Source organism: Oncorhynchus mykiss, chromosome 23, assembly GCF_013265735.2.
Source record: "Oncorhynchus mykiss isolate Arlee chromosome 23, USDA_OmykA_1.1, whole genome shotgun sequence".
Classification (NCBI taxonomy): Eukaryota; Metazoa; Chordata; class Actinopteri; order Salmoniformes; family Salmonidae; genus Oncorhynchus; species Oncorhynchus mykiss.
This window is the reverse complement of record NC_048587.1, coordinates 28,622,009-28,632,248: the sequence shown is the minus strand read 5'-3', so window position 1 is coordinate 28,632,248 and position 10,240 is coordinate 28,622,009. Positions and strand designations below refer to the sequence as shown.

General features: G+C 40.9%; 1 pseudogene; it reads left to right on the top strand.

Annotated features, from left to right (window-relative positions):
* Window positions 1-3,178: 3,178 nt before the first annotated feature.
* On the top strand, window positions 3,179-8,876 carry LOC110503099 (annotated as a pseudogene).
* Window positions 8,877-10,240: the final 1,364 nt, after the last annotated feature.

Sequence of the window (10,240 nt, the reverse complement as noted above, 5' to 3'; positions counted from 1 at the left end):
GGAGCAGTGGAAGCAAGTTTTCTGGAGTGGTGAACGTTTCACCACCTGGCAGTCCGTAGGGAAATCTGGGTTTGGTGGATGCCAGGAGAACGCTACCTGCGTAAATGTATATTGCCAACTGTATGGAGTGCATACAGAAATGGTTTGTCGAGATCGATGTGGAAGAACTTGAGTGGCCTGCACAGAGCCCTCACCTCAACCCCATCAAACACCTTTGGGATGAATTGGAATGCTGACTGCGAGCCAGGCCTAATCACCCAACATCAGTGCCCGACCTCACCAATGTTCTTGTGGCTGAATGGAAGCAAGTCAATGATCCAACATCTAGTGGAACGCCTTCCCAAAAGGGTGGATGCTGGTATAAAGAGCAAAAGGGGGACCAACTCCATATTAATGCCCATGATTTTGGAATGAGATGTTATACGAACAGGTGGCCGCATACTTTTGCTCATGTAGTGTATATTCGAAATGTTCATGAGAAATTTACATTTTGTTGATCTGTTTATGTGACTATGTTCTGGGTGGATCTTCGGCTAGACTTGGGTAAAAAAAGATTTGGTAGGGACATCGATCTGCAAGCTTGATGTTCTTTTTCTTTTTGATAGTCCAAGGTATTCCACTGAGGAAAAGTATGTGTAATTTGATTATAATTCTTGCTAAATTTTACACCCATAAAAAAAAAAAATTCAATTAAAAATGATCCTATTCAGGTAGATTTAAATCATTACTTTGCCAGATACTATGCGCTATGAGAATAAGAAGGTAATGAAATCAGTACTCTTAACCTTTTCACATTTCTTTAAATGTAAAAACCCGTTATGCGTTTCTGTTTTTGTGTTTCTGTTTGTTTGATGTTTACATGATCAATTCATCAGTTATGTCACCCTACAGACTTGAAGCTGACCAAATAGCTCAGAACATAATTTCTGTTATCTCAGTGGCTACTTGACTGACTGGTGGAGGGAATCTGTATAAAAAACTATCAGGAATTTTGACACTCAACTCTTTATCACATAATTTTTTTTGCCCTTATAAACCAGGTTTCATTACAGGCCTGATGGAAACAGAACATTTTGGGGTCAACTTTCCAAGGTGGTTCTTTTTGTGTCGGTTAAATTAATTATGTGAGAAATGGCAGTGCACAAATATCGATTTAGTAACCATCATATTAAAGTAAAACTTGTAGTCACACTATGATATGGTGTGTGGTCCTTCCACTGCGATTCTGGAAACCATGCAGTTTATTTGGCTACAAATGAAATTTCTGGCTGTTGGGCTGCAACCTGGTCTCAGAGCATTTCGTATTATTCTGCTCCTAAATATGACACACTCCATTTAGTATGATATGGTATTACGTATGGTATGTATTAAGGTGTGGATGTCATTCACCCATTTCGTAAGATATGTTCTGAATTACAATTGGCATTAAATGTTACGAATTTACAAAACGTATGATATGTTACGAATTCTAGTAAGCCAGCTAACGTTAGGCACCTAAAGTTAGCTATGCTCAGGGTTAAGTTATGGCTAGCTAAAAGTTTTTTTTTAACCTTTATTTAACTAGGCAAGTCTTATTTTCAATGACAGCCTAAGAACAGTGGGTTAACTGCCTGTTCAGGGGCAGAACGAGGGCCTTGTCAGTTCGGAGATTTGACCTTGCAACCTTTCGGTTATTAGTCCAACGCTCTAACCACTAGGTTACCCTGCCGCCGGTTTAGGGGAAGGCTTAGCTAATATGCTAAGTAGCTAAAAATTAGTAAGTAGTTGCTAATTAGCTACAATACTAAAGTTGTTTGTGATGAGATTCGAACTCACATCCAGCCACCCTACTTTCGTTTTTGCCTTAAGTAACAATCTTTCTAACGTAAACATACCAGACAAAATTTGGCAGTCACTAATGTACGTTTACTATGTTACGTCTAGTGTATGAGACCAGGCTGCAACAATTTATGACGTACTTCCCTGGATGGTGAAAGTGCACTGTGATCTTGATGCTCCTTTCCAATAAACATGCTTGACTGCCGTTTGACAAATATTCTGGCTCTTAACCATAATCTCATCATGTAGACTAGCCTAAACACACTATTTGCGAGCTGTTGGGTAGAGCACATGTGCCAAGACCATTTGGAATTCACTATTTAACCCAACAGTTTTTGTGACAAAACTATTGGTAGAGTTGAAAACTGCGATAGAAACACATTATTTCATGTACCAAATAAATATCTAAAGTGATAAAGTACATGTTGTGTGCACTACGTCATCACGCACTGTTTTTTCTATCTGCAACAAGTAGGTTTGGTGGAAACACCACCGGTGAAAAAATGTGCATATTTTATTTTATGCATATTTTAGAATATTCGCATGGAAATTTGTCCCCAATTTGATGGAAACCTAGCTATAGAAACACAATATGAGCCATTTGAGGAGCACACTTCCATCTAGTGCCAATATCCTTGAATAGACATTTAGTAGGTCGTCATACAGCTATCATATTGAGGTAGATGAACAACTGTTTGAGATGAAATTTGTTATAAGCACATGCACTGGACTGGTGAAGTGTACCATTGAAAACAAGAGCCTAGTCTCTGTGCTTAATTCATGTGATAAACCTCAGCAAGAAAATAACCCATCCTTCTGTGCTTGCTCAATAATTTGCCTTCAACAGAGTTGATTTATTGTTTGTTATGTCTGACTGTTGAAATACAACATGATTATGAATAATAGAGAAAATAGATTGGATATTCTAAATTAGAGAAGGGACAAGATGTATAGGACAATGTTTGATATAATTGTTTTCAATAATTCATTGTTCTAGTATTTGATCATGTTTCCCAACAATAAGTTAAAGTAACTAGCTGTGAGTCAATTCAGTTCTGCCCTACACCTCTGTCAACAGATTCTTTGTTTTACTTGCCAAGAGAAACCTCCTCTCCCTGCAATCTTTGTCTCATATTTTATGACATAACACCACCCATCAGCCTTGCAGAGCAGTCATCCATCTCCAGTGGGGCATCCACCCACTCAACCTAGGGGGGGGGTATTCCCTCATTTTGCTCTCTCTCTCTCTCTCTCTCTCTCTCTCTCTCTCTCACCACACACACACAATTTTCCTACCCCGGTGTGACTACTCAGCAATTAAGCACTTTCTTTAAATAATCTGAGCCTGTGTTTATAAACGATGGCGGAAAAGGGCAACTCATCCCAGTCCTCAATGGTCACACAGTCCACTGATTTACTCACTTTTAGTACAATAATAAACACATTATCTAGGTAATCAAAAGGGGGAAAACTAATAAAAGCACATTGCATGCATCTTCTGTTTTTCCTATCCAAAATCACATGGGCAGCTGGTGGAGGATATGAAGAGAATGAGGGTATATCATGAACACATGAGCACATACCCCAATTATAATGTAGCGAAATGGAGTAATCTAAAACTGTGTTGTTTGGATATGAATCCTGCATAGATGGTCGCTGGGTCTCTGAGATGAGCCTCTCCTGGAGTTTCGTCGTCATGAGAGCAGCTGTCCCCCAGGCCACGCCCCAGGCATGGGGTTTGAGTGACCCAAACACCTCCGGTTCCTCCGATCAAAGAGACCTTTTCTTTTACAATCTGCTGGGTCTAACAAATCCACTTCATTATCATAACCATTTTAACTGCGAGGGTGGAAGCAAAGTGAAGTGGGAACAATCCTATTGTTTCTTTTTTCCATCAGTCAGAGGAGTAAGGAGTAATCTAGTCGGTAACTTTGGTTGATCAGATGTTAGGGGACTGCCACAGCAGAAGCATCTCTCTCTCCATCTATCTGAGGCCCTGCTATCACTGTCTCGGGGGCTATTACAGGTAAGCAATTGAGGGGCTGTTTCAGCTGTTTTTTTTGTTTTTTTTTGTCTCCTATTTTCTTAGGGCCAGATTCCCCAGACATAGATGAAATGTAGTCCTGGACTAAAATGCTATGGAGAATCTCAATCTGTGTCCAGGAAACAGGCCCATAGTAACAGTATCGTTGTTTTAAGCTTGTAAAAAAAAAGAAAGTAGAATAGATCACTTTTAAAATGCACATGTAATCAACACCTTTACAATATATACTCTATATGTAAACTGTTAGGTATGAAATTAAGCTAGTATCATCAGGATCTATTACAAATACAACTCACTCTTGACGAAGCACAGTATGTCACTGTACACATACTACTTATCACGAGTGCCACTATGTATTGGTAGGCTGCATGGTAATAGACTATCATTCGAATGTTGTAGTTTATTGATGCTCAAAATACTTGACAAACAATCAGGCCTCAATTTCACAATAAAGGGTTCTGAAAGTAAATGTAAATGTAAGTGATGTACAATAACAATACTGTACTATAAAAGATTCAAGTCATGGGTGATTCAAACACATCAAGACATACATTCATCACATTTGCAATACATGCATTTATGAATGTATATTCTCTGGTCTGTTTTTAATATATAAGAAATTTTACTGCAAACCTCAAACATATCTTCAAATCAAATTCACGCATGTATTACCTATTTTACAAAAAAAGTGTTATAAAACAAAGATTCATAATAACAAAAACCACACATGACATTTGATTAATCGTCATGCAGGGGTCTCCAGACCCCTAGGTGACACAGGCATAGGCAACACAAAACGCCCCCCTCTAAATCCCACTCAATGTGGCGGGGCGTGGGCGTGGGGTGCAGGGAGGGCACCATTCCCCACGGAGGCACGCTGTGCAGAATAACGACCGGACACTGGACCTGGAAAAACTCCCATCTGCCAGAGGGAAGAGGCATTCACCCAATACACTAACATTTTTGTAACTGTGGGCGTTAAAAAGGGAACAATTGGGTTAATTTCCCCCACTGCAAGGGGAAAGGGGAGTTAGGTAGGGAAGACCGTTCCTAAACTACCCACTAGTCATTGGGATGTCTTATTTAAGTAGGTCTATCATTTTTAGGTGGACAAGTTGTTGCCTGTGTTAAAAAGCCTATGGACAATTGTTTTTGTGTTTCCTACATAGTCATATGTGCTATAACAAATTACATACACTAACTAGTCTATTGTGGAATATGTTGAAGGTTTCACAAATAGGAATACACATAGATGATGTCATTAGGAACATGTCAGACACATTTTGTATAAGAAAGAAAGTGGGTCTAGGATGTCAGGTAAAGTAGTGGTGATATGATCCTTAACTAGACTCTCAAAGCACTTCATGATGACAGAAGTGAGTGCTATGGTGCGATAGTCATTTAGTTCAGTTACCTTTGCTTTCTTGGGTACAGGAACGGTGGGCATCTTGAAGCAAGAGGCGACAGCAGACTGGGATAGGGAGAGATTGAATATGTCTGTAGACACTCCAGCCAGCTGGTCTGCACATGCTCTGAGGACGGGGCTATGGATGTTGTCTGGGCCAGCAGCCTTGCGAGGGTTAACACGTTTCAATGTCTTACTCACGCCGGCCACGAAGGAGAGCCCACAGTCCTAGGCAGCGGGCCGCGTTGGTGGCACTGTGTTATCCTCAAAGCGGGCGAAGAAGGTGTTTAGCTTGTCAGGGAGCAAGACATCAGTGTCCGCGACATGGTTGGTTTTCCCTTTGTAGTCCGTGATTGTCTGTAGATCCTGCCACATGTCTTGTGTCTGAGCCGTTGAATTGCGACTCCACTTTGTCTCTGTACTGACGTTTTTCCTGTTTGATTGCCTTACGGATGGAATAACTACACTGTTTGTATTCGGCCATATTCCCAGTCACCTTGCCATTGTTAAATTCGGTGGTTCTCGCTTTCAGTTTTGCGAGGATGCTTCCATTTATCCACGGTTTCTGGTTTGGGTAGGTTTTGATAGTCACAGTGGATACAACATCTCCTATACACTTCCTGATGAACTCAGTCACCATATCTGTGTATTTGTCAATGTTATTCTCAGAGGCTACCCTGAACATATCCCAGTCCGTGTGATCAAAACAATCTTGAAGCATGGATTCTGATTGGTCAGACCAGCGTTGAATAGACTTTAGCATGGGTACTTCCTGTTTAGGTTTCTGCCTATAGGAAGGAGAAGAAAAATGGAGTCATGATCAGATTTGCCGAAGGGAGGGCAGGGGAGGGCCTTGTAGGCATTTCGAAAAGTTGAGTAGCAGTGGTCCAATGTTTTTCCAGCACAGTACTACGGTCAATATGTTGGTAGATTTTCGGTAGTGTTTTCCTCAAATTTGCTTGGTTAAAATCCCCAGCTACAATAAATGCGGCCTCAGGATTATCTACTTGTGTAAGGAGAAGTCTCATTACCTGTGTGTCATAGTGGACGTGCAGGCATTTTGTTTAAAGGGCCTCCTCTTGCTTTGTTACTAACTGCCACAGCCCTTGGATCAACAACCTTGTCACATGCACAGTATGCCTACAGACATCAGCCATATGTAATTTACACTGAATGAGGGCAGCTTGATGAGAAGAGAGGAAGGAGTCCCAAGATGATCCCTTCAATAGTGTGGGATGTAGAGTAGGTGCAGCTATGTCATACATACTTTCAGTCCATACAGGTTGGCAACCCATAACTCAAGAAAGATTAATAGTCTATCTAATGACCATCCTGTTCACTGGGTACAAATGTTCCAACTTTATGGGGTGATATGAAGCACATGCCTTATAAAGCATTCTAAAGCATATACCTTCATACATTTTTTGTTTATCCTACACTGATTATTTCCCCCAAAAATGTTTTAGGTAGCTATAGAACTTTGACCAATTCAAATTTCAATTGTTGCACATAAAATCGCTCTTATCATATGCCTCTGTGTGTGCTTCTTCCTTCCCACGACTCTATATTTCATGTATGCAATTTACCGGATGTATTTAATATCAGTAGAAAGTGGGTGTCATCTATTACACCAGTTGAATCCATTTTTGGTGAAGTGTTACCAGAGTTCCTGTAAGCTTTTGTCAGCATGCCGATTATTATATAGACAATAAAATGGGAAATAAACTTTACATGGTAATATTTACTCAACTGAACCAGGCTAACAAATACCATGCAAAAAGAAAACTAATTTGTCATGTATTTTTTTAATTAATTGACAAGTGTTCTTTGATGTTGTAATCAAGCTTGAGGCCTAATCCTAGCCCGGTTTTTTCCCCGTTTTAATCACCTAGTCCTTGGATGGCCAGTGACGTCAAGAGACATTATTAAGAGACTCCCTTCAAATTCAAACTACAATATTGAATCCCCATAATACAACGATATTATATTATATTTGTCATGCGTAGGCGACACTATAGGCTATGGCAGAGAATACATCACTGGATTTGAAGGTTATATATTGAGTGCGTAAAGGCACGTAAAGGCTTGAAGCGCATACTCTTGGTAAAATAAATGACAGCTAAAACCATGGATAAAATGTGGGTACCAATCTGTGTTTTTTTTACACGACATTCACGAGGGAATTTACTCAAAGGAAGAGGTCATATCCGTATCATTGCCAGAGACGGAACTGGGTTAAAAGTTGAGTCATTGTAGAAACAGCACAGCCAATTAGATAAAGCTTATTTAGAAAAGATTCATTTCAATTTCGCTGCTCTAGCCAATGGAAGGGAAGCCAGGTGTTCTCATCAACCTTACTGAAATGTCAGTATTCAAATGCATTATTAGTCATTTGAGATGATCGTAAATTGAGGAGAATAATCCAAATGATTGGTCAATATTAATCCAATAGATTCATTGTCTGCTATAGTAAGCCAATGTATTTTTTAGAAAGCACTATGTGACATGAAACTTAATTCGTACCCATTACAAAACCACAAATTGGTGCTCAACCGCAAGCGAAAAACCCATGCATAAAATGAAAAACCCGTGCGTAAAAGTCACAATAAAAAATGTTTTGGCCACATATCTAACAGTACTTTTTCTTTGCTCCGCAGGTGATCGTTTGAGTGAAGAAAAGGACAATTTCGAGTTGTCTTTCCAGAGCAACTTTACGCAGCCCCCGCGCACTCAGCCTGTTGCATACAAGGACACCGGAATCCCAGGGGCTTCAATAAGTCGTTTGTGATTTAACGACAGCAGCTTCCTCCCCGGTGTCTGCCTCGCCCTCGCCTGAACCACAGAACCTTTACGCATAAAGCCTCACGGTTCGTGAGCTGCACCATGGCGCAGAGTCAACATGATATAAACCACATGTATGCTCCATCATCTTACTCTTGTAGCAGGGAAATGTACCAGGACCAATCAACCTACCTGGCAACCTCGACCTGCCCCATGTCCTACCAACAGCCGTCCCACTCATACACGTCACCAAAGTCGACAGTGGACAGTGCGCTCTTAACCATCATGCCTGACTACAGCGGGTTCTACCAGCCAAATTGCCAACGAGACATCCAGGCTTTTCCTGACAGGAAAGTGTTACCATATTCACTGAACTCGCTGAGGCTTCCACCACCTCTGACACCTCTGAACACAATAAGGAATTTTACACGTGTGGGACCTGCGACAGAGGGCCCTTGTCAACCCAATCCCTACAACACTCCAAATGTACCCCTGAGGCCAATACCGAGGCCGAGAAAGTATCCAAACCGCTCGAGCAAAACGCCTGTCCATGAGCGACCATACCCTTGCCCGGCAGAGAGCTGCGACAGGAGGTTCTCTCGGTCGGACGAGCTGAGCAGACACGTCAGAATCCACACAGGACACAAACCCTTCCCATGTCGGGTCTGCATGCGCAGTTTCAGTCGCAGCGACCACCTCACTACGCACATCCGCACACACACTGGAGAAAAACCATTTTCTTGTGACCACTGTGGAAGAAAGTTCGCCAGGAGTGATGAAAGAAGGAGACATACGAAAATCCACTTAAGACAGAAAGAGAAAAAGTAATCATAATGACCCTGGCATAATTGGTTTGAACAATGTTTCCATGCAGTCCAAAAATAATTTTATAACATCCAAATCACATTCATGCTGAATTTAGCAGACATGGTTAACTAGGACGACTACTGAATGTGGATATAAGGTGCTGAATGAATAACATCATAAATGGACAGGGCTATCACGTGTATATTATAGAAGTTAGTCATAGAGCCAGTTAGCCATAACTTAACTGTAAATGTGCACAAACACTAGTGCTCAAGATAGAACGTGTTTAAATAGAGCAGGTTAGGAAACAGTCATAGAGATGCTGAATAGCAGGCAAGAAGATTCAACGCCAATACTAAAGGGTATCAGCCGGCAAGTAGATTCTCTTTTGCCAGTGTTTAAAGAGCAGCTGAAAAAAAGATGATACCACAATAGATGAGACTGTGATGGGCATCCCTGCATTTTAGCTGGAAAGGAGTGCAATGACCAATATCACAGAGTCTAGAGGTCTGTTCTGTTCTGCTGAATATCATCACCATTCTGAGAGTGGGGGCTTGACTCCCATGTGTGCAAAAACTGGAAGTTTTGTACAGTCTGTCAAGAGAGACAATTAACTGAATTGATTAACCTGCTGTTTGATAACTTTTTAAAATCTCCTGTTACTTGTTGGATAAAGATGACAGAGTAACAAACAATTGATGCCACTTAGCCTCTCAGCTGTAAGATCATTACAGAACGTAACAAAGGAGAAAATTTTTTTGACGTTGTTGGCATAAAGAAAACTGCTTGTTTGTTAGTGTGCTTGTGCATTGTTCCACAAATGTATTCTTAATTAGCCTAGTACAAATTAAATTACTGGGCAAAGGACATGGTTGAATATTTTAAACAACAATCAAATCCACTTTGTGTTGTAGAATATGTATTTTTGTCTTATTTTGGTCCTTTGAAAGTAGGCTATAGGCTATTGTATATAAACTCAGCAGCAACAGAAGAACATCCTCTCACTGTCAAATGTGTTTATTTTCAGCAAACTTAACATGTGTAAATATTTGTATGAACATAAACAAGATTCAAAAACTGAGACATAAACTGAACAAGATTCACAGACACGTGACTAACAAAAATGGAAAAATGTGTCCCTGAACAAAGCGGGGTCACAAAGGGTAACAGTCAGTATCTGGTGTGGCCACCAGCTGCATTAAGTACTGCAGTGCATTTCTCCTCATGGACTGCACCAGATTTGCCCGTTCTTGCTGTGAGATGTTACCCCGCTCTTCCACCAAGGCACCTGCAAGTTCCCGGACATTTCTGGGGGGAATGGCCCTAGCCCTCACTCTCCGATTCAACAGGTCCAAGACGTGCTCAAAGGGATTGAGATCCAGGCT